This window comes from Panthera leo, chromosome A1 (assembly GCF_018350215.1).
Source record: "Panthera leo isolate Ple1 chromosome A1, P.leo_Ple1_pat1.1, whole genome shotgun sequence".
Lineage (NCBI taxonomy): Eukaryota > Metazoa > Chordata > Mammalia > Carnivora > Felidae > Panthera > Panthera leo.
This window is the reverse complement of record NC_056679.1, coordinates 36,623,158-36,649,388: the sequence shown is the minus strand read 5'-3', so window position 1 is coordinate 36,649,388 and position 26,231 is coordinate 36,623,158.

The following is a 26,231-nucleotide window of genomic DNA, read 5'->3' as shown; positions in this document are numbered from 1 at the left end:
ATTTAAGATTCAAACAGTTGTGCAAACACATGTAATGTGGACAACATAACAATGATTCTAAAAGACTAAGCGAGTAGTGGCACCTAATACCTCAAAACGTTCTCTTTCCAGCTGCTGTATAAAGGGTGAAGTTCAGCTTACAAAAGAGGCTACCACGTTTGCTGTATGAAAATGTAGGTTTTAAGAAAGTCAAACCTCTAAAAGTCAGGCACTGCTTGTATATGTAATTGCATTTTAGAGAAAGTTGATGGTAATTAGGTAGGTTTTAGTTGTAATGCTGGGAAAACGTATATACAGAGATCATTTGGCTTTTCTGGCCATTCCTTAGGTATTGATTCACTACAACTTTTGATTCAGCATTGAGAGTCCATATAGTAAATTGCTGTTCTTTTTATTCTTTCTGAATTTGTCTGCCTAATCTTTAATTCTTTCTTTCCAACTCCTCTCCATTCAATTATTTAGCTTCTTACTAGCCCATCATCAGCAATTGGGTATCATCTCTTTAATCTCCCTAGGAAACTTTGAGAGATTCTAGCCACAAATGTTTCCACACCCTCACACAGCCTGTCTTTTGTTTACACCCCATATTGTTCATCAAGAAACAAATGTAATCAGAAGGAGAAGACAGATTAATGTGCAAGCACTGGCAATTTCCAAGACTCCAAATTGAAGAATATTTCGGCCTATTGTAGGAAACTTTGAAAATCTCTGTACATTTAAAATCCCTCCTGTGCTGGATATATTGCATAGGGTAGTAGCTGTGGAGTAGACAACTACCAATATAACATGATCTGGGGGGAAAAAGAAGCTGCCATTCCTTCCTATGCATAGTCTGCAGTGATACTGAAACTATTATCCATGGTTGAATGATGTTGATATTTTAACTCAAGAGGCCTGTGTGAAGCATTATTGTTCAAACTCCTGACATCAGAATTCTACCTTCATTTTAAGGCAGAAAGTAGTAATAAAAATGCAACTACCTCACCCAAGAGGACAAGAATCAAGTGTGAATGGAAATACTATCCAAAAAAAGCAGGCAATAGTAACAAGTTAAACTGAAAAAAATCAATAAAACTCATAACCATAAATAGAGAACATTTTTTAAGCTTTGTCACTAAAGTTGGCTCAATAGTAGCATCAACATTACTTTTGGTTCTCATTAACTCCCCTATATACCCTTCTTTTGTGGATTTGTTCTCTAATAGCATTCTCCACTAAAAGGAACCAGAATTCTGTGGAGGGTAACTGACTCCATGACAAATTTAGAATATCCTAGTAATGCTAGTGAATAGAACGAGTCATGGTTATAAAGGCAATGGGGCCAACTAAAAAGTGATTCTTCCAGCCAAGTAACTTGTACCTTCCTGTATAAGTTCTGGAACAAGATGAACCTGCAAAAGGACATTAGTACTTCAGTACATGATGATGTTCAGATGAGAAAAGCTAATATAAATTGTAAAGATAAATATTTGTAGAAAAAATACAATTAAATAAGATGACCAGGGCTCCTGGATGGCTCAGTCGGTTAGGCCTCTGACTCTGACTCTTGATTTTGGCTCAGGTCATGATTTCATGTTTCGTGAGTTTGAGCCCTGCATTAGGCTCTGTGCTGTCAGCACAGATTGTTTGGGATTTTCTCTCTCTCCTTCTCTCTCTACCCCTTTCCCACTCATGCTCTCGTGCTCTCTCTCTCTCTCAAATTAAATACCTAAACTTAGGGGAAAAAAAAAAACAACTTAAGAGGCACCTTGGGTGGCTCAGTTCATTGAGCGCATGACTCGGCTCAGGTTATGTTCTTGCTGTTCATGAGTTCAAGCCCCACGTCAGGCTCACGGCTGTCAGCACAGAGCCCATTTCAAATCCTCTGTCCCCCACTCTCCTCCCCTCCCCTTCTCTGCTTACTCATTCTCTCTCTCAAAAATAAATAAATATTAACAAAAAAATTTAAGATGACCTTATCTTAACAGAGGAAGGTCTTGTGTATGTATGCGTGTGTGTACATATTTGATATATTTATTCTGTTAATTATAAATTTCTAAAATACAGACCTGTGTTTGCTTTTCCCTGCATAAGCAGAAAAGAAAAAGTAATAATGGATAAATAAGTTTTCTCGAAGGTAGGAATTTATGAAGGACAGAAAAGACTGATCAGTTCTGTTGGTCATATATAACAGGCAGGTGGGAAAAAAAGGGCATTCAACACAATCAGGCCAATGACAAAGTAGAGCTTCAACCATGTGTTCCAAAGTGATTAATAATTTATTTTAATGTTTATTTATGAGAAAGAGAGCAAGTGGAGGAGGGGCAGAGAGAGGGAGAAACAGAATCTGAAGCAGGCTCCAGGCTCTGAGCTATCAGCACAGAGCCCGATGCGGGACTCGAACTCATGAACCACAAGACCATGACCTGAGCCGAAGTCAGAGGCTTAGCCGACTGGGCCACCCAGGCTCCCCAAAAGTGATTAATGAAATAAATGTACCCTAAACAAGGATTAAGTCAACTTACTCAATCCTTAATATCCTATGAAATATAACACAAACTAAGTGGCACAATTGATAAGCCACACATGTTTTTAATAAAGTCAGCATCTCATAATGATAAAACAAAGAAGATAGCAGATTTGCAAACAACTAAAACCTATCTCAAAGGTATTAATTAAAAAAAAAAGGATTACTGACCTAACACTGAAATTTTAACAATACAAAAAGAAGTTCAGATTGAAGATCAATAGCTCAGTTTTTAATCACCTTGGGAGAAACAAGGAAAATCTAAGTTCCAACCAAGAACCCAAACTCTGACTGCTCAGAGAAGATATTCTTTGGAGTCAATTAAGAAAACTACAACTCTGGAACTATATGAAAGTAATATCGCCAAACCTTTAAAAGATATCAAAATAACTAAAGCTATGATACTTGAAAGATTATGCAAACAGAGAACCAATGGAATTACTGATTAAATCACAGAATCGGTTTGCATAGAAATAAAGTAATTAGTTGAGTGATAACTGTGTTTGTTCTTTGCCTCCTATTTAAGGTAATGTGTCAGGGATAATAATTTCATAATTATATTTGAATTTTTTAATAGAATTTAAAATATGTAATCTACTTTTAAAAGCCAAAAATGTTTTAAAATGTTTTATCACATTTATGTATTTAATCCACTAAGCATTAAAGTACAAATAATCATGAATGTGCTTCTCCATGTACAAAAGCCTGTCAGACATAAAAGGACCTTCTATCAGGAAATGGGGTGTGTGCCCATTAGCACCTATTGTCACATTAGCAGAGACCATTTTCTTGATAATAGGAGAGGGCAATATTCTCAGAAAAAACATTCTCAGAAAGGTTTTAATGAAAAATAGAAAGTAAAAGCCAGAGGTATTATCCAAAAGAGGGCAGGTCTGAATAGGACAAGGCAGTATAAATGCTGTTTTTGTCATTGTTTTGGTAAGTCAACCATGTCTGTGATTTCTGACCTGCCACTTAACATTCTACATCCCAGCGCATTTCAAATAATATGGGCAGTATCATTTCACAGGAAAAGCTGGCAATTTGGAGTATAAGAAATCTGGACTTAAATCATCCTCCCATTATTAACTATGCATTCTGGGTCCCATTGTTAAGTAGCCCCAAGCTTCAATTTTTTATCATTAGCACGAACATATTTATATCTGCCATAAAGGTGAACAAGGACTACATACACAAAAGTGCCTAATATACAGTTTAGTGCCTAATATACAGATTAATAAATGTTAGTTATCCTGATTTCATAAGGATGAGGTGGAAATACACATAAATAAGAAGTCTAATCTTCCTGGGTAATAGATGTTTCACCCACAAAGATGATGGTGACCATGAAGACGTGCCTCTCAGGTCTCCCCTATGGAGAGCATAATTGACCTACAGCTCCAGCTACTGCTCTGAAACCCATCACCGCCTTCTAGCAATGCTCCCAGCCAGTGATGGAACAAGACAAGCCTGCTAAGGAAGGCCTACTCCTGAGAGATGGGGAAGCCTTGGCCTGAGGACTCTCCAACAGTCTTGCTCAAATTTACCAGAGCAGTGCTGCAGTCTCAGCCTCTTGCACCAACCTTCCTTCTTTACTTCTCTCCTTCAGGGTCAGAGCTACATCCTAATGGTACAGTCTAATGGTCTCCCAGCCTCTCCTAGCTTCCCTCCCTCCCCATTTTCCCCTAAGAAAACTCTTACATGTCTAACGCTGCCTCGGCATTTGCTTCTCAGAGGATCTGGACTAACACAGGAACCCAGGTTCTTAAATTCAATTAGCACAATAATTTATAGTATTTCAAAGCCTTTAGTAGGTTGAAGAGTTGATTCTTTTCTGAAAGAAAAACCTCACTCACAGGCAGAAACAGAGCCAATACATTTAAGGACTTGAAAGTCCTAACGCTGAAAGACTTTATAAGTCCATTAAAATAACTCATTTATAAAGGCTAATTCTACCATTAGTGAAAATAATGGCAAATGCTTGTGGAAATGTACTTAGAATTCAAGATAATCCATGGTCAAGGCCACTTGGTCTATGCTTTATATCAATCATAAAATGTACTTTCTGAAATATGTGTTTATTTATTAAAACCATGCCCCGAAAGGCCACAGTACAGATCAATAAATCTATAATGGGGTTAAGACTACATGTTCTAAAGGGGCATAATCTTTATTAGTGTATTAACAATGAAATAGTCTCCAGCACCTTAAACTGACACTGAAAAAAAATTTAAATCTTCATCCCCATCCATGGACCAAAAACTTCAAAATTTCTATCACTGAAAAGTGTTCCCATACTATTCTATTTAAATATTTTCTTAGACCCCTTGAAGTCTGCCAATATAAGGCATGTCTACAATTCATTTTCTTAGCTATTCTTTCTATAGTGCCTTCATTCTTATTTCGAATTTTAAAAGATACCTTTGTAATTCTTATAACTATTATGGTAACTCCTTGAGACACTCAAATTCCTAAGAGACCCCAAATTAACCAAACTGAATTAGGAAAAAAAAATCCCTTTCAAAGCACTCTGTCTGCTAAATTCAATCAGTAGTCTATTTTTGCTCTCTGGCCGTATACAAACTCAGAGGCCCCTTCCAAAAACAGTCACTGAACATTCAAATACTTTCTGAGCACCTAACCTCACATCAGGACAAAAAGGGAACTATCTTACTTCCAAATTACTCCCATACCATCAGCATTACAACATATCTAAACGCTGGAAGATTATTTTCACTGTAAAGAGTGAGTTCAACCACATAGCCCCAAAATTACTCATTTGTGCTTCTTCCTGACACTTGACGTTTTCCCTTAGCTCAACTTCACATTTCCTTTGTTCATTTACCCACTAGATGCAGCTCTTTGCAAAAGTATTTCTCTTTCAAGCGTCATTTTTAAATATTAGTCTCTTTAGTACTTTAATCATTTTTACTAAAATATCTGGATTCCTGCCATCTGATGACATTTCTATGGAATTAAATTTGCAAAATGATTTTAAAGTATATTCATAAGATATATATTTACATGGGCTCTAGCATACAAAAAAATCCATCATCCTTGTCTTATTGTTGTTTGTTTTTCAACTCAACGGTAGTTATCTTTAGGAAAGTCATTACTTAAGTCTGAAAAGCTAGAACTGTCAATTTATTTAATAAACACTTATTCAGTGCTTCCTATTACAAATAATTCCCCTCTATTTAGAGATATTAATTCGTAAAGTCCCTCCAGCAGTCCTATGAGGTAGGGTGTTACTATTATTCTCAATGTTGGGGATGAAGTTAAATAATTTCAAGGTCACACAACCCATAAGTCACAGGCTACGTATGAAACCAGGTAGCCTTGATCCAGATTCAGCAGTTTAGCACAGTTTATGCTGCCCATAGCGTGACTCTAGTGACTGCAACCCGTAAGTTATAGAATTCATTGTTATTGTAAAGAAAAATTAGCTTCTCTATAATTTCCTTGTGTGACAAAGGGGTTTTCTCCAATTTTCCACTGGACCATGATTGATGGTAGCTGCTTGGAGGTCTGTGTTAGGAGGAATTTTGAATATGAGTGTGCACTTAATAGGAAACAGTAGTGAGACTGATCAGGCATGTCTGACATAGTCTCAAGTGAGATCTTCTGTGGTCTCTAGATACGTATTAATCACACCTAAGTTGGATTTTTCCAGTTAAGCCTACAGCATTTTTTCCTTCTAGATCTTAAGAAATGTGAAGTTGTGGGGCACCTGGGTAGCTCAGTCAGTCGAGCGTCCAATTTCAGCTTAGGCCATAACCTCATGGTCCATGAGTCGGAGCCCTGCATCGGGCTTACTGCTATCAGGGCACAGCCCACTTAGGATCCTCTGTCTCCCTCGCTCTCTTCCCCTCCCTCCCCTCCTTCTCTCAAAAATGAATGAACGTTAAAAAAAAATAGAAAAGAAATGCGCAGTTGTTAAAGTAAGACTAAAGGAACTGAGGAGTCACTAGAAACTTTAAATTGAGTTTTTCATTGCAATTGTAGTATGATATTTTAAGGAGTCAAAAATCCTCCTTAAAGAAATCGGTAACTTTGCATACTTAAAAGGCCATGAAATAAGACACTGTCCAGCAACCGAGATTCTTCCTCAATAACCTGGCTTCTGATGTACCATGTGAAACAACACTTGCTTTGGTTGAGGTGATCATGGTCTGTTGGCATCTAGGTTTTGGCTTCCAGATATAACCTAGTGGATTACTTTTTCACAAAACAATCTTGTGGAAAGAAAAGAATACAGTAACTTAAACAATAATAGTCCCCATTCCCTATTTCTCAGCAAATCTTTTTTTTTCCCTCCATCAGTGTATTTTCATTTTCTCTAGTTAAGGGTCTGATAAATTTTTCATTACCTCTAAGATGTTTTTTAAAGTGTGTCATGAACATAAATGGTTACATCCCTAACCAGAAACAAACCACCTAAGTGAAATGAAAATCTAATGTATACATTGTCTAGCTATAGATATTAAATGTGTGAAATTATATAGGTGCTACTGAAAAAAGGATACAGTGAAGATTCATCTTCATGGTGCTCAGGGCTGAGCATGAGGGCAGATAAATAAGCAAAGACTGAAATGAAACACTAGCTGATTAGAAGAGATATGTGCAAGACACTATAATGGACATAGATAAAAGCATATTTAACTTTTTGCCTAGGTCAAGAGAGGATTACATAATTCTTCAATGAAATGACCTTTGGTCTGAGAATTAAAACATATTTCGGATTTTTCAAGTGGACAAGAAATAGGGGAGTCATAGATATTTTTTTAAACATCTTACAAAAAAAAAAGCATACTGGAATAAATTAGCATGCCATGAAGCAATTCAATAGAGGGATGGGAATATTGGGAGGGCTAGGAAGAAAAGAAAGCAGAATTGAGTTCATATTCATCATGAGAAGTAGAGATTTTATCCAGAGCATGGTAAGAAGTCATTGGGAAAGAAACATGTGCTGTTGAAATGGCATGGTTAGAACTGTATGTTTTCAATATATATTTTATACACAGACATTGTGTCTACCCAAAAGCATGATACAGGATAGAACAAGGGGGAAGTCTGGCGATAAAGAAATCAGTGAGCTAATTATTCAAAAAGAAGAGGATGTGATGAAGGCCTAAACTTCAACAGAAAAACCCAGATTCAATAAATATCTGGGTATATAAAACTTCCATTAATACATGTCAATGGGCTCCAATCTGATTTAGGCATTAGTCCTATTTTGATTCTGCTTTATATACACCTATTTGTAATTTCACATGTTCTTCACAACAGCATTATGAAATTAATATCATAACCTCGATTTTACTGATAAGAAAATGAGATCTGGAGAAGCGGTTCACCCAGTGAAATACTGCTACAAAATAATGAAGCCAAAGGTTAAATCCAAGACTCCAGACTCCATTCTTCTCACCGACCCATAAGGCCATTATTGAAAAACTCTTCATCAAAGTGACTAACAAGTTGACTTTTGTTGTTGTGACTGTATTTGATATTTCAATGACCATTTTTGCCATGTTAAAGTTCAAAATCTATGTTTTACCATATTGTTAGAGACACGACAATCCTTGCAAATATTTAAAATACCAGTCAAGGACTTAGAATCAGTAACAGAAATGTGAAATATATAATGATGTATTTTTTTACACAGTAAAAGAAAAAAATTCTTAGGTCCATAAATTCTCCTTATAAACCATTAGATAGAAAACTCCCTATTACTTATTTACTTAGAAATAAAAGTTAAATAAAGCTTTCTGTTTTCTAGCTACTTTTTGTTAAGATAAAATTTGCATGCAATGAAATGCACAGATTTGAAGTGTACAGTTCCACAGAAGTCTATTATACAGAGGATATGTCCATACCAACACCCCATCTCTTAATGGGGTATTAATCTCTTTTCCTCTTTATAAGCAGAGAAAAATCATTTTTCTTCATCCCTCATCCATAGAATATCTAGCTACTTTTGTAGGACATATGACTTCACTTCCATTACCTCATTGCAGAGGTAATCATACTTCTCCTGGGACAAGATAAGGTGAGCAGCAACACCTTTATTATTCACTGTGCAGTATTTAATAAGAACCGTATCTCTGGGCCAGAATACTCTGGAGAAAATTAATAAAGGTGAATACTAAAAAAACCAAAAATATGTTAGAAACTCCATAATACATTATTATTTATGCTTTTAACTGTCAATTACCTTTTAAGGTATTTTTATAATAATGCCGATGTCTCTTTTACCTATATATTTACCATTTCTATTTTCTTCTGGCCCGTGTATAGATTCAACTTTTTACCTGGTATTATTTTCTTTCTGCTTGAAGAAATTTAAAAATAAAAAATTCTTGTAGTGTAAGTTGGCTGCCAGTGAATTCTGTCAGCTTAACTTTTCTTCGTCTGAAGAAAAATTATAATTAACTTTCATTTTTGAAAAATACTTCTCTGGGTCTAGAATTTTAGGTTGACAGATTTTTTTTCACTGATCACTTTAACTGAAAAGTCTAACCTACTCTTAATCCCATTCAGTGAAATTGTCCAGTTAATACACTTTCTTCCTCAGAATTCATTCTCTTTTGGAGGTTGTTCTTTTCCTGGCCTCTGGAGTTGTGCCCTAGGCATGTATGGATGCAATCAAAGATTTAAGGGGATGCTTCTGTAGATTTCTAGGTGCTTTTCTTTCTGCAGCTGCCTTCTGTTCACTATTTGACCTCACAAATTTCAGCCATCTTGGTCTCTACAAATTCGGACCTTTCTCTCATCAACCATGCAAAACTGCCAAGCTCCGGTTGGTTTTTCACTACCTGTACAACAGAATGAAAATTGCCTGCAGGCAAAAACTGCCTCCAGTCGATTTGGAAGGCTTACCTTTTTCATGTCCCTTCTCTCAGGGATCATAGTCCTATGCTGCAATATGGAGAAAGAACTATTTTTAGTTTATTTACCCTGACAAGATAGTTCTGTAGCCTATTCCCTCATGGATGAAAACAGACTTGCCTAATATTTTTTTTTGAGATTCATCGATGGTTTTGTGTTCATTTTTTAAATCGAGTAGTATTCTATTGTTTCAATATACCAATATGTTCATCCATTCTCTAGTTGGTAAATGTTTTGATTTTTCTTTTTACAGAATTTAGCTACTGGTTTAAAGCTTCTACAAACGTTTGTGCATCAATATTTGTATGGAGATAAATTACCATTTCTCCTGGATGTTTACCTAAAAGTAGAATTATTGTGTTACAGAATAGATATGAGTTACTTCATAAGAAACCACACAGCAATTTTCCAATATAGTTATATCATTTTACATTCCCATCAGCAATGTATGAGCAATCTGGTTTCCTCTAAATTTGATATTTACAGTCTTTTTAATTTTAGTCATTCTACTTGGTATAAAATGGTATTTCATTGTGATTTTATTTTGCATTTTCCTAATGACCAGTTAGATTAAGTGTACTTTTATGTGTTGGTTGGCCATCCAAGCATATTCTTTTGTAAAGTGTCTGTTCAAGTCTTCTGCCCATTTTTGAGTTTTCCTTTTAATTGAATTTTTAAGTAAATCTGGGTTTCTTTTTTTTATTATATGTTGAACACTGTATGGAATATGGATTGTATTGACTCCTTAAAAGATCCTTTAAAGGCAGTTGAGATTGTTGTTGGTGCCAGTTAAATTCCTGGTGGCTCTTTTTAATCATGTTAGATTTCATTCTATTCTTTGCAACTATCTTAAGTTTATCCTTAATCCTATCCACACAGTAGTATGTTGTCCTTTCTTCAAACATGGGGCATTTCTGGAGTTTCAAATAGATGCCTAGGGAACTGTGAAAGAGTTCTGAAAGAGTACTCTGGTTACTTTGTAACTCCAACAACTTCTGGTATCTCGCTTCTGCTCTCAGGCTACCAGCAACTACTGTTGGTTAGAACACATAGAAATGTACCCTGTAAATGGGCACCTTAGCCTTTGGCCAAGAACTTAAAATATAACCCTCATGGATGCTCCCTTCTGCAGAACTCCGTCCTATCTAGGACTTTCCAAATATAAGCCATTTCAGCCAACCCAACTCTAACATCTGCCTCCTTTGCTCACTAAAGCCGCTATGCTTTGTTTGGGGTCTATCTTCCTGTGATTTGCTAGGGGATGTGTTCTATTCACACTTTACAAAGAGACCTCTCAAGTTTTTCTCTTATCTCAAAAATCTTGAAAACAGTTGGTTTATACCTTTTGCTTAGCCTTACAGTTACAGGCAGGAAGGGAAGTCTGGTACAGGCTGATCCACTATGGCCAGAATGAAGTCATGTAGCTCCATTTAACCCTAACAAAGTGTCAAGAAATCCTATCCTACCATTACCTATCCAACGAGATTATCCTCTTCAAAAGCTACCATAATAATTGGGAGAATTTCTATTTCTCTTCCCATGGCTTTGAGGAGTCTCTGGAAAGAGGTATTAGCAAGAATCTGCCTTCAAATCTCAGATCCACAGTAAAACAAAAAGTAAAATTGCAAAGCATATTAATAAAGTGTTTAATTACATGCAAACATTAGATCTCAGCTAATATGAAAAAAAGTGTGAAGAATATTAAAACTAGATGTAAAACTATTCATTTCATCCCAGACTTTTAAAAAGCCTGAATATAGTAATAAAATGATTTCAAATCAAGTACAAAAATCTTTCATGTCAATCAAAAGCAATCTTATACATGGATCTGACATAAAATCTGTGTGTAACAAGGCATCTGACAGATGTTTGAGGAACTGCAAAAGATATTAAAATGTTATTTTTAGTAAATCCCAATTTAGTTTCAAAATGCATATTATAATCCAGAACAGCAATATATAAGAATTAATAAAATCAAAGGATAGATATGTTCTGTTCTAAAATAGAATGGGTGAGGGAAGTGAGAATGAAAACAACAGGAAGCATCTATTCATTTTACAAATATAATTTCAACAGCATGTTTCTTAATTTAAAGCCATGTTGTATCGTTGCAGTTTATTTTTTTTTAATGTTTGTTTATTTTTGAGAGGAACAGTGAGAGGGGGAGGAGCAGAGAGCCCAATATGTTGCTTATACCCATGAATTGCAAGATCATGACTGGAGTCAAAGTTGGATGCTTAACTGACTGAGCCATCCAAGAACCCCAAAAAGATAATTTTATATGTACTAAAACTAGAGAATCTTATGAGAAATTTATTCTTAATTTTACTTACATATATTCATGAATAAATATATTTTCATATTTTCTTACCCACTTTCTATCATCAATTTGTATCTACACAATACCAAAATATCTGTGGATAATGAGAATTCCTTCTTCTTTTTTGTTTTTAATGTTTATTTAACCTTGAGAGAGAGAGAGAGAGAGAGAGAGAGAGAATGTGAGCAGGAGAGAGGGAGACACAGAATCTGAAGCAGGCTCCAGGCTCTGAGCTGTCAGCACAGAGTCCAATGCAGGGCTTGAACCCACAAACTGCAAGATCATTACCTGAGCCGAAGTCAGACCCTTAACTGACTGAGCCACCTAGGCACCCCTAGAGTTCCTTCTTCTAATGTCCCCTTTAGGGTTCTTGGGAATCTGAGAAAAGAGCAGTGCTGAAGGGTATGGCTTCCACCCCATTTCCAGATATCCATAATGTCACTTTGGTCTCTTATTTGTGGTTTATCTTGGAAAATTGTGTTGTGAACTCGAACATGTTAATGGCCACATTTAAGAAGCATCGATGAGGATGAGAATGAAAATGAAATTAAAGCACTCAAAACCCCCTTTTACTCACTTATCTCCATTAAGATGTGAATTTTAAAAAAAATTATCTGATGTCTTGAATTCTTCCTCAATAATTATGAGTGTGATGTATATGAGTGTGTATAATATATGAGTGTGTATATGTATATGTATATACATAGTGTGTATATGAGTGTGTATATGAGTGTGTATATGAGTGTGATGTATATGAGTGTGTATATATAATATGTATAATATATGAGTGTGATCTGATTCCTATTGAGAATCAGAAAGTAGAAGGAAAAACTTAACAAAATGAGTTGGTAGAGATGATATCTTAAGTTCTTTTTATTTCAAAGATTCTCTGGGGTGCCTGGGTGGCTCAGTTGGTTAAGCATCTGACTCTTGATTTCAGCTCAGGTCATGATCCCACAGTCATGGGATCAAGCCTTCATTCAGTTCTGTGCTGAGCATGGGGCCTGCTTGGGATTCTTTCTCTTTCTCTCTCTCTCTCTCTCTCTCTCTCTCTCTCTCTCTCTCTCTCTCTCCCCCTCTGCCCCTCTCCCCCCCCCCCACTCTTCCCTCTCTCTCTCTGTCTAAAAAATATAATAAAATAAAGATTCTTTTTTTCTAGGAATGCAAAAAAAATATGTTTCAAAATCAGTTTGATCAGTGGAAGTACCCTTGAAAAGGAAGTAAAGCTGCCTAAAATGATTCCTTTGAAAGTTAGAACAGTCACATGAAGATAAACACTGCAATAAGTTAAAAATACTAGTAACTAATTTTTATTAACATTTTATACATAGGATTTACAAATTACAATACAAAATTATCTGATAATTTCCCTGAGTTATTTGTCTTCAATTCATTTCCTTCTATTCTCTTTGGAACCTACTATGATCATACTTCTGCCCTCATCACTCTACCACAGTGATTTCCAAATTCTAATTCCAATGGCCAACTCTTGGGTCTCATCCTACTTGACCTAGCAGAAGCATTTAATGTCCGTTAAAATACCTGATTCTACAATTACCTTTCAGAACCCTTCATTCCCCTGGCCTCATCCTGTTGATTACTTCTCATTTTCTCCAATTCTCAGAATTAGAATGCCTCAAAAGAACCTCTCCACCTTTCATTCCAAATACTTTCACTCTTTTTGGTGATCTTATCCAATCTTAAATTTAAAATATCAATGTTATGCAACTGCCAAATTTATATCTCTGGCCTATACTATTCAAATTCCTATTTAATTAATTCCACCTAGACTATAATAGACATCTCAAAATGAGCTCTTGATTTTCCCTCCAAAATTGCTTTTCCCTCCATTTTCTCCACCTCAGTTAATGATGTCTTCCAGTTGTTTAGGGCAAAATCTAAGAGTCATCTTTGTCTCTTCTTTCTCTCTGTTCCATTGAATTATATCTATCAAATCCATTTTGCTCCACTTTCAAAATCTATCCAGAACTCTACCATTTGTAATCTCCACTGCTGTCATTCTAGTCCAAGCGGGATTCTTCTTGCCTAGGTTACTACATTATCCTCCTAGCTGGTGTCTGTCCCTCCACCCTTACCCTTGCACAGTCTCTTCTCAACAGGAAGCCACAATAATCCTAGCAAAACTCAAGACAGATCATGCCATTACTCTGCTCACAACTATCCAGTGGCTTCTCATTTCATTTCAAATTAAAGCCAAATTCTTTACAACAGCACATGACTTGCCTTTCCACAATTCTTCTCAAAATTACTTCCTCCAATTCTGCCAGATGGATCTTGCACTTCTTGGAGCATTCCAGGCATGCTTCTGCCTGAGAGTTTTGCCTTTGCTGGGACTCCTAGCCCAGCTGTTCTTTCTTCAGATGTCTACAGACCTCATTCCTACAACCCTTTCTCTCTTTATAGAGGTGCTTTTCATGACTCCCCTATTTAAATTTTCAGTAATATCCTTAACTGTTTAATTTTCTCTATGCACCTACCACTATTTTTCCAAAAAAAAAATTGTTTTTACTCTCTTCTTATTGGAATGTCAGCTTCAGAAGGGCAGAAATCTTGTCTATCAATGATTATGACTCCAGGACCTACAAAAATGCCTAGCAGACACTCAATAAATAATTATGGGTGGATAAGCATTTCTTTACCAAAAATAATGTCTTTGAAGTAATTAGCTGTTTAACATTACAGATAATACATGTTGACAAAAACAAACAAACAAACAAAAACTCGACTCAGAATTTTTATCTTATGGCAGAATATAAGAGGCTGGTGAAGAAAAATCTTTGGAAAATTGACTTAAAATGTAATAAGTCTTAAGATAGAAAAAAGAAAATGCCATGTTTCTACTTATTGGATAATTTATATAACAACATGCTGATTATAATTATATCATTGGGGAAAAATAAAGACTATGGATCTTATATAATTGAGGCAGCAAAAAGTATAAAGCTATTTGCCAAAACATTTATTTTTTTAAATATTTATTTATTTACTTTGAGAGAAAAAGAACATGCATGAGTGGAGTAGGGGTAGAGGCAGAGGGAGAGAGGGAGACTGAACCCCAAGCAGGCTCCACACCCTCAGCACAGAGTCCAATATGGGCTAGAACCCACAAATGGTGAGATCATGACCTGAGCCTAAACCGAGACTCAGATGCTCAACCAAATGAGCCACCCAGGGCCCCTTCCAAACCTTTTCTAAAGTAGTTTCTATTTATGGGCAACCTAAATTTCAAATATGTTAAGAATATCAATACTTCTTCATAAACTGATAATAGTAAATATTTCCTATTGAGAAAATTTGCATTGTTCATAAGTTACATTAAAAAGAATTTGTTGGGGAGCCAGGGTGGCTCAGTTAGTTAAGTGTCTGACTCTTGATTTCAGCTCAGGTCATGATCTCATGTTTCATGAGTTAGAGCATTGTTTTGGGCTCTGCCCTGACAGCTCAGATCCTGCTTGGGATTCTCCCTTTCTCCTCTCTCTCTGTCCCTCCCTGGCTTGTGCTTTCACTCTGTCTCTAAAAATAAATAAAGAAACATTAAAAAATTAAAAGAACTTGTTAATATCCCTGCTTGGAAACAAGCAAACAACAAAATTAATTACATATCCATTCAGAGATAAAAACTTGAGACCCGGAGAGAGAAAAAACAAAACAAAACAACGATCTTCAAGGTCAAAAACTAGCCAATGGAAAATCTGGTATCTTGTATATTCCTTCCATAGTCAACAATACTGTCCCTAAAATCTGTCTCTGTAATGTTTGGATTTCTTTACTCATAATACATTCCATGTTAGCAATTTATTTTAGAAAGAAAAGCTCTCGAATTAGTTTAGCAACATAAATGTCATACACATAGAGATTAAACATACAGAATCTTTAATGTCTTAATATAACAGCTGTTATCCTCATTTTTAGCTGAAGCTCAGGCAAATAAAATACTATTTAAGAATTCAAGGAAAGGGACATGCTTTTTTAAAAAATCTATACTATCTAAAATAAGATACTTACATATGAGCTTCTTAGTTCATTATTTCATACCTCAATCTCACCAGTGCTCCCTGAAGTGTAAATATTCAGTATGTTGGGGGCTATATCTGAATTTTCCAGATAGCTCAGAAATAAAAGACCAAAGTGACCATTGAAAATCTAGAAATTTGGTGGCAGCCATTATCTTTAGCATTTCTCTGTTCTGAGATTTCACAGAACCCTAAAGAAAAAAATAAAAAACTTTAAATGTTCCTCTCGTTCCACTGTAAACCTAATATATCATTTAAAGCTGAAATAGTGTTATACAAATAACAACAAAAAAGAGAAGAGGTTAGAAATCTTCGGCATGGTAGAACTTTTTACAACTGAATTTCTAGGTACTATATATCCAAGTCCTAGCTTAGGAATTATTGCAAAAAAAAAAACAAAAAAAAAACAAAAAAAAAAACTCATTAATTCAACTTACACCTTACCACACAATAACTAGTATTAGACACTAGAAATACTTAACCTTTACACTGAAGGAATGCAGTACAGAAGACAGATATAAGCAAAAATTTATGATCAGTGTGATGAGTGTTATCACATTGACCTGCAAAGGATACTGTAAGATTGTGTAAGACAGACACCCTACCCAGACAGGAAATAGAAGGAACCTTAGGAGAAAGGCAGGCAGGCAGGAAACACTGACCAAATCATCCAAGCAGAGAGGAAAGAAAATTTAGATATGATAATAAGAGGAAGAATGAAGCCACCATTTCCTCAGCACCCAATATCAAAACTTTGGAGTAATATTTTGCTTCTTCTTATCCTTCCCACTTCTTATTCTGGTTATTAAACTATGCTGATTCATTCTCCCTGTTTTTCCACTTCCTCTACATTACCTGGTCCCAAGTTTACTAGATGCTTCCAGCGTGACTGCAAAAGCCCCTTAACTGGTCATTTGGTCTTGATCTGGAGCCAAGGGATCATCTCCTAAACTACTTGATAATAAAAAGAAAATATACATATGTAATAAACATATGTATAATAAGTATAAATTATATATGTATATGACATATACAACAAAATGCTAATTATCACATTGCTGGGAAAAAATAACTATGTTTCTTACATAATTAAGGCAGTGAAAAGTTTAAAGATATTTGCCAAACGTTCTTTTACAGCATTTTCCGTTTATGAGCAACTCAGACTTCAAATATGTTAAGAATATAAATACTTCTTCCTAAAACTGATAATGGTAACAAATACATATTTAGTGTAAAGCTTAAACTTCCAAAATGGAAGAGCAAGGCTTTCCAGTAGATTGATTTTACCCAAACTATTCAGCTTTATTTCCTATTTAACTCCCCAGATCTTCCACTGATGCATGATTATTTTGTCTCTGTCCACAACATGTCTACACCTGCCACTTTGATTTTTTTTCCACATTGTTTCTACATACATAGCAGCACACATGCACCCACACATATACATACCCATACAGACTCCACTCTATTTTTGTTCAGACCTTAAATGTTCTTCAAGGTCCACTTTAATTTTCAGCTTTTCTGGATTGTCTTTAGCAGCTTTTCCATTCCATTCCAATTCAAATTGCAATCCTCCTTCCCAGAACATTTATAATCTCTTCATCCCAATTTGCTTCTTGTTCATTCAATCCAGATACATTTATTAAATATGCACAATGCATAAGGCACTAAGTTAAGTGCCGTCAAAACATAAATAAGCAAGGTAAACATGATTATTGCTTTCGTGGAGTTAACATTCTTAATTTAAGACTGATGACATACCGTCTCTGCAGCATTTTCCTAAACATGGTGTTTTATATGTACAGTTACTTCACATGTATTCTAGTTTCCTATATGTAAAAACTACATGAAACAGTTATTTTGTATTCTCTATAATAGTTCGTAGGCAGTGTCCATAAAAGGCAGGTGAGTTAAAAAGAAAAAAGAAAGTACATGGAGCTAAATTTAAGATGAAATAATTTCCTCTTTATTCTTATCTCTTTATACTTCAAGAAAGATTAACAATGGAAAAGGTTGCATTTGAATTCCAGGATTCAAAACAGCATTTTTCATAGATCTCTATTTAAACTTAAAAATAAAGTGACTTTAAAAGCTAATGTGTCCAATAGATGGTCATATCTCTCTAGAGAATATAATCCTTCAGAGGTTTTCCAAAATTTTATTAATATAACTTTTGGGGAATTTGCCAGTCACTCTCTTATTTTTTTTCTAGAATCTAATCAAAAGACTTCCCAATGCATCCTCCTTTGCAATGGAATTATCTTAAAAATAATTCAGAACAAACCAAACTAAATAAATTGTATTGCGCAAAGAGCAAGGGTATCTTTAAGTAAATCATAACTTAAATGTCTGCAAGTGTTATTTTTATAATAGCTTTAGGAACTATGACTAGAATTGACATAAACATGTTATGTGCCCTGGGATGGAGATGTGAAGAATGTTAGATAGTCATCAACAGTAGTCTAGCTCATCAATCAAGTAAAACTAGGTTTCAACCATTGTTCTGAGAAGGGTTTTGTCCTACCTTGACCCTACATTTTCAGACCTGCATTCTCCTAAGTCACAGTTAAAACAGAACATCTAATGTTCATGGCCTTGGGCAAATACTTCAAAAGAGTAATATTATTTGGTCCAATATATTAATTCCTTATCAACTGTATAGAAAGCAGGGAAAGTTAAAACAGTACTGGAACATGGTAGTTTTAGGGTGTTGAAACAATGATAGCTTTAGGTGTTTAAACACACACACACACACACACACACACACACTCATTCCCATTCAAAAGAGGAAATAAATGTTGAAACAAAATGGAAAACAATGTATACTGTATTACCCCAATAAGCCCCTCATACATAATGAGCTCATTTATTTGCATATAAGTATATTAGTACTCTTATTCTCTAAGCCACAATACTTAAAATACACTTATTTTTAAAAAGAATAACCCTCTCTAATTGAAGAAGATATAAAGAAATGGAAAGACATTCCCTGCTCATGGATTGGAAGAATAAATATTGTCAAAATGTCAATACTACCCAAAGCTATCTACACATTCAATGCAATCCCAATCAAAATTGCACCAGCATTCTTCTTGAAACTAGAACAAGCAATCCTAAAATTCATATGGAACCACAAAAGGCCCCGAATAGCCAAAGTAATTTTGAAGAAGACCAAAGCAGAAGGCATCACAATCCCAGACTTTAGCCTCTACTACAAAGCTGTCATCATCAAGACAGCATGGTATTGGCACAAAAACAGACACATAGACCAACGGAATAGAATAGAAACCCCAGAACTAGACCCACAAACGTATGGCCAACTAATCTTTGACAAAGCAGGAAAGAACATCCAACGGAAAAAAGACAGTCTCTTTAACAAATGGTGCTGGGAGAACTGGACAGCAACATGCAGAAGGTTGAAACTAGACCACTTTCTCACACCATTCACAAAAATAAACTCAAAATGGATAAAGGACCTGAATGTGAGACAGGAAACCATCAAAACTCTAGAGGAGAAAGCAGGAAAGGACCTCTCTGACCTCAGCCGTAGCAATCTCTTACTCGGCACATCCCCAAAGGCAAGGGAATTAAAAGCAAAAATGAATTACTGGGAACTTATGAAGATCAAAAGCTTCTGCACAGCAAAGGAAACAACCAACAAAACGAAAAGGCAACCAACAGAATGGGAAAAGATATTTGCAAATGACATATCGGACAAAGGGCTAGTATCCAAAATCTATAAAGAGCTCACCAAACTCCACACCCGAAAAAACAAATAACCCAGTGAAGAAATGGGCAGAAAACATGAATAGACACTTCTCTAAAGAAGACATCCGGATGGCCAACAGGCACATGAAAAGATGTTCAACGTCGCTCCTCATCAGGGAAATACAAATCAAAACCACACTCAGATATCACCTCACGCCAGCCAGAGTGGCCAAAATGAACAAATCAGGAGACTATAGATGCTGGAGAGGATGTGGAGAAACGGGAACCCTCTTGCACTGTTGGTGGGAATGCAAATTGGTGCAGCCGCTCTGGAAAGCAGTGTGGAGGTTCCTCAGAAAATTAAAAATAGACCTACCCTATGACCCAGCAATAGCACTGCTAGGAATTTACCCAAGGGATACAGGAGTACTGATGCATAGGGGCACTTGTACCCCAATGTTTATAGCAGTACTCTCAACAATAGCCAAATTATGGAAAGAGCCTAAATGTCCATCAACTGATGAATGGATAAAGAAATTGTGGTTTATATACACAATGGAATACTACGTGGCAATGAGAAAGAATGAAATATGGCCTTTTGTAGCAACGTGGATGGAACTGGAGAGTGTGATGCTAAGTGAAATAAGCCATACAGAGAAAAACAGATACCATATGGTTTCACTCTTATGTGGATCCTGAGAAACTTAACAGAAACCCATGGGGGAGGGGAAGGAAAAAAAAAAAAAAGAGGTTAGAGTGGGAGAGAGCCAAAGCATAAGAAACTGTTGGAAACTGAGAACAAACTGAGGGTTGATGGGGGGTGGGAGGGAGGGGAGGGTGGGGGATGGGTATTGAGGGGGGCACCTTTTGGGATGAGCACTGGGTGTTGTATGGAAACCAATTTGACAATAAATTTCATATATTGGAAAAAAAATAAATAAAAAGAATAACCCTCTCAAGCCTCAGCATTCACATTTTACTATGAAGGCACATGTACCTTCCTTTTTTATTTTCCCCTCTCATTATCAGATTCATGGGACTATCTCAGGCCTGTTGATCTGACACCTCTAGCACTCTGCAGGGCCTGATTTTATGTGTTTGTCCTTCTCTTTATCTCAAAGAAGCCCATTTCTAAAGGAATAGGCAAATTAATTGGTTTTGGCCTCCTCCTAACTAGAATTTAAATGTTTCTCCCATAGCCAACATGATTCTTCTTACATGTCTGATTATCTTTTCTTCCCCATGTGATTTATCTAAGGCTCTTCACTATTATTCATATACTGAAACACATATGCTGTAGCATTTCATAAGGTTCTAGAATGTAAGAGGGAAAACACTGTAAGAGGAAATAATGATCTCGGAGCAAAGTATCAAAAGAATATGCAGCATAAATTCAAGATTATTCCTACTGTATAGGGTTCCAGCATTATTTGTGTATTAAATCACCTGGATGCATTTTTAAAACTTATTCCCAGATCACAGCCCAGAATGATTACACAAGTTTCTAAGGGGATTCCAACACCAAGCATTACCAACCACTAACGCAACAAGGATATAACAAACTTGTATGGAGATTGGAAGGAAATATCTAGTTCCTTATTGAAATGAGAGAGATGCTAAGTGAGAAAGCCAGGTAATATGCCAACCTTTCTTCAGCTAGCAGGAGGATCTGAGAAGCAGAGGAAGAGGATGCCATTAGGCAAAATTCCAAAGATTGGTGTTATGGGTTGAACCATGTCCCCCAAAAAGATGCAGTTAAGTCGTAACCCCTATTACCAGAGAATGTGACCTTATTTGGTAACAGAGAGTCCAGAGGGAATCAAGTTAAAATGAGGTTATCAGCCTGGGCCCTGATCCAAAATGACTGTTATCCTTCTAATAAGAGGAAACTGGACACAAAGACACACATGAACAGAAGGGAAATGATGTGAAGACCCACAGGGAAAAGACAACCAGGTGACTGCGTGGTGCTTCTACAAGCCAGGGAACACCAAGGTTTGCCTGCAAACTCTAAAGGCTAGAAGAGGCAAGAAAAGACTGCCCCCTAAAGCAGTCACAGAGAACATGGTCCTGCCAACACTTGTTTTCACACTTCAAGACTCCAAAACTGTGAGACCGCCAATTTCTATTGTTTTAATTCACCCAGTGTTTGGCATTTCATTATAGCAGCCCTAGGAAACCAGTACAGTTGGGAAGGGGGATTATATTCTGGCAGAGTTCACAGCAGTTGGAGGAAAACTACACAAGGGGTAGGGAAATGCAAACTAACATTAAAGACCACAGTCTCTACATAGTTGGAATTTCTTGGCTTGGCACAGTGTTTTATCAGTGACTAATGATTAGCGATACATTTTCCTTTTCTTCAGAATCGATTGTCTAGTTATTACTAATGCATGACAATGTGCAACAACCAGCCCAGATATTTTTCCTTTTAAAGATGTTCTTTTTGCTATTAGATTGGCATGTGCTTTTCTGAGATGGTTCAAAACACCAAAACAACTGTTTCTAAGTTTTTCATTGTAGAGACCACCACTTCATTCAGCACTTTTGCAGCAAACCCAAACATTTCCATTTCATTGCAGATGGGAAATAACCTATTTTGAAAAGGGTTAATAACAAAACCTAAGCACTGACAATGAAAATGTAAATGATGAAGATACAATCCAGCAACAGTTTGTTTCTTAGATATATATAGTTTGGTTCTTAGATTGACCACTGAATTTTATTTCTATTTCTATTGTCATATAAACATGTATGAGTAAACATATGTGTAAACATATGTTATACATGTTACATATACACATGTACCTATACACATGTATATGTATATATATATATATATATACATATACACATATATATTATATATATTACATGAAGTTTCTCTTATTTCCTATTTAAACATTAAAATCTAATACCTTGTGCTATAAAAATAAATTTAAAAATTAAAACACAAAGGGGAAAAAAAGACCATCATACTATGCAATCAATTAACTCTTACTTTGCTGAAACACTAATTTCTTCTCCTAACCTCTTATAATAGTTCAAAGTAACACATCCATTATTCTCAGCCTAGGTAACACCCTTACTGGTTTTACTGGTTCTGTAAGAGGGATGGAAAGACTCACTGATAACCTTCTGCCAAATCCTATGTAACTTATAACCCAAAACCACAACACTGATATTTACAGTATTCTGTATCTTTTATGTAAATCCCATGAGAGCAAGATTCTAAAGGATGTGTGCATAAGAGAATGTTAATAGTATGGGGGGAAAAAATCTAATAGTAATAGTATGAGGGGAAAAAAATCTAAGTCAGCATGCGTCAAGAGGCCTGTGTTGGAAATCAAAATCTGCCACTCTCTAGCTACTGGATTTCAGACATATCACAATTTTCCTGAATGTTTTCTGGTCATTAAGACAAAAGTATTAGTGGTCATTAATACAAAAATCAATAGTGGATAAACAGCAATTAAAAATTAGCAATTGACCCTTCCTCTTCCTATGCCTACTTTTTAAGTGTCAGAGATTCTTGCATGTCTCTTGCGATCCCATTCTCTTTTTAGATGAAAACACACTCTTTCTGCACATATGTACTGCCAAAGTTTCCATTGTCCTAAGGTATGACAAATTTGTTGACTAAATGTATCAATTAGTGAAAACCAACTATATCTGCAACATAGATCTCTTTCTTCAGAGTCAGACCCATGCACCCAACTTCCAGTCACACAATCCTCACTTGACTGTTTCAGAAAAAGCCAAACTCACAAAGTCTAAAAGAGAGGTCATCTACTCCCCAACTATGCTTCTATTCTCATGTTCTCAATCTTTGTGACTGACCCCCTATAGAATACCAATCTTTCTATGGGTCTGTACATATGTGGGTGTCTTGAGTTCTTCTGAAGACAATGACATGAATTAGTACTATAATAATTTCATCATTTCCATTCTCAGGCCATCAGCTCTCTCTAGCATATACTTTCTTCTGAGGGACGTCAGTGGGTCCCAACATCAAATATGTTTGAAAAACACCAATATGCAATGTTAAATAAGTTTCTCCACTAGGGGAATTCTTGGTTTTTAATAAATTAATGAGCACCGTGAATGTACAAGGGTGTGGGAGTTGTAATGTGCAGCATTCCTAAATGTATTTGTCCATACAACACTTACCCATCAGATATCTCATGAAGAAAATGCTGGTGAGAGCATATTTTGATTAGCTCCGGTGTAGCAGACCCAGGATATGGCCAGACATTATCTAAGCCGGCCCTTCAACCTTGGACAGAGCTTAAATGCCCAGGGTCTCACTTCATCTCCACCATGCGGATTGGTCTGCACTACAGAAGACGAATTTGCTTTACATTAAATAGTTCCTAATAGCTTTTTGTCAAACCAAGTGAACCCAGTTATTTTCTTTTTAATTCTGTGAGGTATCATTATCTTTATTTTACAAAGAAGCAAATAGGATCAAGAGAGAGCAAACATTTGCTCAAGAAACATAGATATAAACTAACCAAGTTAAGGATTTACATTTTGTCATATCATAACCAGGCCAATCCTCTCTCCCCTGTATTAAAATTCTATGATTTACGATTGTTAGCATGGAAGAAAGATGAGTGAATGACAAACTCTGGGAAAGAGTTCTCATTTGTACTGAGTTAAAGGTAGTTTAAATCAGTGGAAAGTGAAAAAAAAAAATCAGCAGAAAGTGGAAATTACCAGAAACTTTCAACTTTCTGAAGATTTTATGTACGTATAGAAGATTAACAAGCAAATTTTAAAATTACATTTTATGACTACATTAGAACAATTTAGAATGAAAATATCAACTATTTTATGTAGCCTTTCAAGTTTATGAAAATAAAGAACTTTTCCCTTACATTACTAATTTTTTAAAAACAGCTTTATGTCACGGAGCCATCTTCAACCCTGACTATTCTGTGCAATAGTAATAATGAGGATGACAATAGCTGACATGTACCCAGGATTTACAATGTGTCACGTACTGTAGTGGAAGCTTCGCAAAGCATTCTCTTACTTAATCCTCACAACCAACCTCTGAAATAAGATGTTATTATTATCCTAGAGGAGCACAGTGAGTCTTGAAGGAGCTGTATCAAAACTTCCCAATCCATGAGCTAGTAGACAGAGCCAGATTCAAACCTCTGACCAACTGGCTAGAGGAAACCAATTCTTAAGGAACATGCCACAGTGTTTTCTGAGTAAAATAAGACTTAATCCATTTAAGACACAGCATTAGAAAGTTAAGAAAAATACCTGAGGCTGGAGCTTGTTACATGCTGTGAATATGTAATGATTCTAGCAAGAAATTTTAAATTAAATAGATCTATGCACTTTAGAAACAGGTTAAACAAAATTCTTCTGAAAGTTCTCCCCCAAGATGAACAATGTCAGGATCATACTACCTGTCTGGTGACATTAAAGAAAACATTACAAAACTCACTCACACAACAGGAAAATGTCATGATGTGATGGCTCGCATCCAGAATTAGCCTGGATTTTCTTGGCCAAAAAGAGGGAAGGGAGTAAATAGAAGAGGATTTTAAAACTACTAGGCTGCCTCTGAGATTAGAGCTACATGCAATGAGCCTGTCTCTCCTGTGCTCCTCTGGCCAAGGCCAGTATAGATTATGGCTCAAAATTCCTCCAAATTCTGCTATTCTATGATTCTACTAGGTAAGTAAACTACTCCCTGGGTGTGAGGTAACAACTCTTCTAGGAGATACATTACTGCTTTAGGTTCCCACATTGCCAATTAGTGTACTAGAGATGAAGTGTAATGCCCTGAAAGAGTTAGTGTTCCAAAGAGCCAACAAGGTGTTTCTTATTCACCTTGAGGGCTGGCTGGTGGAAGTTACCTGTCTAAGAACCAGCACAACATTTTGAAATATGTATCCTGAGAGTAAAGCTGGGTTCACTCACCTTTGTCTAAATCTGCAGCAAACCTACACATGAAAAATGAATTAAACTACCATGTGTTTTTATAAGGCAGTGACATTATCTGAGGGAAACTAATTGGAAAACTTTTATTTTTCTGGAAATTCCCAGAAGATATCATTCATCAAATAGGTTTGTGTCCTGGGCTGTTATATATGGGGCTCTCCAAACAGTGAGCTATTAACTCACAGCCTTATCTCCCTAAACCCACTCATCTTTTTTTCTTTAATCTTGTAATGAAATGTGAAGCTGTGGTGGTTATGTGTACACCCTTCCCCCGATGAACTTGGGGTTCTCTCTAGTCGACATGACTGTCACTCTCATGTAACTGGGACCTTGCTCCTGGGTTCAGTGCCTTGCCCCTACTCTTCCTTGACTTTACCTCTGGTGGACCCATCCCCACTTATGTCATCCCTAAAAGCACACATAGGTAAAGGGCACATTTACACTTAAAACTTCAAGACGAGAGAATTTCAAGGGATCCCTGTTAAGAGACATGGTAGTTGCAATATCTGTTTTCAGCTTAGAATTTTTCAGACTCTCAGTTACTTACCGTCTAGGTTATTAGAACACAGGCCATAAAAGCATCAAATGATTTCACCAAGCTCTGCTTGTTGATCATTTCCAAATATTTGTTGAGGAATATCTATGCACTGGCATTGGTGATGCAGCAGTACTCGACAAGGATATGGACCTTCTTACCCCGATCTTCAGGATAAAATGGAGAGACATACTAGTATAAAAATTTCAATATGCTATGTTTAGTAGCATAATCAGGGAAATAAGAGTTTCAAGCAAGTATGCACAGGTAAGGGAC